This window comes from Gallus gallus, chromosome 10, assembly GCF_016699485.2.
Source record: "Gallus gallus isolate bGalGal1 chromosome 10, bGalGal1.mat.broiler.GRCg7b, whole genome shotgun sequence".
Classification (NCBI taxonomy): domain Eukaryota; kingdom Metazoa; phylum Chordata; class Aves; order Galliformes; family Phasianidae; genus Gallus; species Gallus gallus.
In genome coordinates, this window is record NC_052541.1 from 18,699,825 (window position 1) to 18,702,062 (window position 2,238).

The following is a 2,238-nucleotide window of genomic DNA, read 5'->3' on the forward strand; positions in this document are numbered from 1 at the left end:
GAGAGCCTGCTGGGAAATGATCGTACCTCTGCGCCTCCAACTCCGGGTTGCGCCCCGAGCCCTTCCCCAACAACCCATCAGATACCGGTAGGTCGCTGCCAAACAACCCGACAACCCCCGGTTCTGCCGAAGCGCCGTTCCGTGCCCCACGCACACGTGAGAACGGCCCCGGGCGCTCAGTGCCACCGCTCCCCCCCGCGGAGCGCCGCAGCGCTGGAAAGTGTGAGTCAGCGCTCCGCACCCGCGGGAGGTGCCGTGGGACGGGCCCGGGGAGTTCCCATTAACCCGTTCACGTGGATTTCAGGGCCGCGGAGAGGCAGCGTTGGGGGAATTGGGGTTTTCTCCCCCCCGCTCCCTCCCCCCCCCGCCCCCTTCTCGGTGCAGCATGAAGCTGCGCTGCTCTCCTCCCCGCTCGTCCCCGTGGTCTCTCGGAGCAAAAGGAGCGCCCGGATTGGGACGCTCCGAACGTTCAGCCCTAAACGCGCGTGAACAAACGCCGGCAGCGCTGCGCTGCGGGCTGCTCCGTGCGGCTGCGTGCGTACGGGGGCGGGCGGGCACTGCCGTCCCAGCACAGCACCGGCCCCGTGCCGCCACCGCGCTGCGCCGTGCCTGCAGGGTGCCGCGGTGTTAAAGTGGGGGGAAATGGGCAGGGAGCAAACACACGTTCCAAACCCCCAAGGACAGGGATGGGAAACGACTTTAGCATCCCTTCGCGACCTTTTGCATCCCGTCGTATCCCATTGCAACCTTCTCCTTCCCATTGCAATTCCTTGCGTCCCTTTGCATCTCACTGCAGTCCTCCGCGACCGTTTGCAACTCTCGGCATCCCTTTGCAACCCTTTGCATCCCATTGAAACCCCTTGCATCCCTTTGCAACCGTTTGCATCCCCTCGTATTGCATTGCAACCCTTTGTATCCCTTCGCGCCGCACTGCAACCCTCGGCGTCCCTTCGCACGTCACTGCATCCCACTGAAACCCCTCGCATCCCTTCGCAACCTTCTGTATCTCTCTGCATCCCTTTGAAACCCCCCGCTCTGCACCCACTGCCGCCCGCAGCCCGTCCCAGCGGCACGGCACCGCACCGCACCGCACCGCACCGCACCGCACCGCACGGCACGGCCGGGCGCAGGGACCCAGCGCGGCGCCGCCGGGCGCCGTTCATTCACAGGCACGCCGCTCCGCGCGGAGGGGGCGGGGCCGGCGCGGCGGCCGGGCCAATAGAAAGCGGCGGCGGCGCGCGTCACGCGGTAGTTGACCAACGGGAGCGCTCCGGGCCTGAACTTTTGCCACGGCGGACAAGTTGATACATCGCGGGGGCGTGTCCCGCCGCGGCGTCTCCTGCGGGGGGAGCGGCCTTAACCCCTTCGCCGCCGCGGCGCCGCCGTGACCTACTTTCCCCTCGCGGCCGCCGCGGGGAACGCCGCGGTGCTGCGCGCGGCGCCTTTAAGAGCCCGGCAACCCGAGCCGCTGTTTGCGCAACAATCGGTGCCGCGCGGAGCCGCCAAAGTGTCTAGACTGGCACATGATGGGCGGCAGCCAATCGCGCCGCCGCTCGCGAGGGGCCCTGCGTGCGCGCCGCGGCCACACAAAAGCTGCGCGAGGGCGGGCGCCAGGGAGCGCGGCAGCGGCGGCCCCGGGGCGGCCGCGCGGCGCAGCGCAGCGGAGCGCGAGGAGAGGAGAGGAGAGGAGCGGAGCGGAGCGGAGCCTCCGGGATACGACGGGCTGCGTGTGCTGAGCTGAGCGGCGCTGCGCTGAGCTGAGCGGCGTTCTCAACGGGCTTCTCCTTTTCTTCATTCTGATCTCGCTTTTCTGGGGGTTTTGGTTGGTTTTTTTTTTCGCCTTTTTTCATTTTTTTTTCTCGTTTTACTTTTTATCGCGTTTTGATTTTTTTTTTGCGTGTGTTTTTTGCTTCCGCGTTGTTTTTGTTGTTATTTTTGAGGATTTTTTCCCCCGCTTTTCCTCCCCCATTACCGTGTTTTTCCACCTTTCTCATCGCCGCCTCCTTTTAATTTCTCCCCACCCGTCGTTTTTTTTTTTTTTCGCCGCCGGGGACGCCCCCCTCCCCCTTTCTTTTTCCTCCCCCGTTTTATGCCCGGGCGCTGCCCCCCCGCCTCGGCCCCCCCGTCCCCATGGCTCCCTGAGCCCCCCCTATGCCCCCCGCCTATGCCCTCCCCGCTGGGCGCTCCCCATCCCCTCCGCCGCCGCCTTCCCCCATGGTGCGGCCCCGCCGCGGGCCG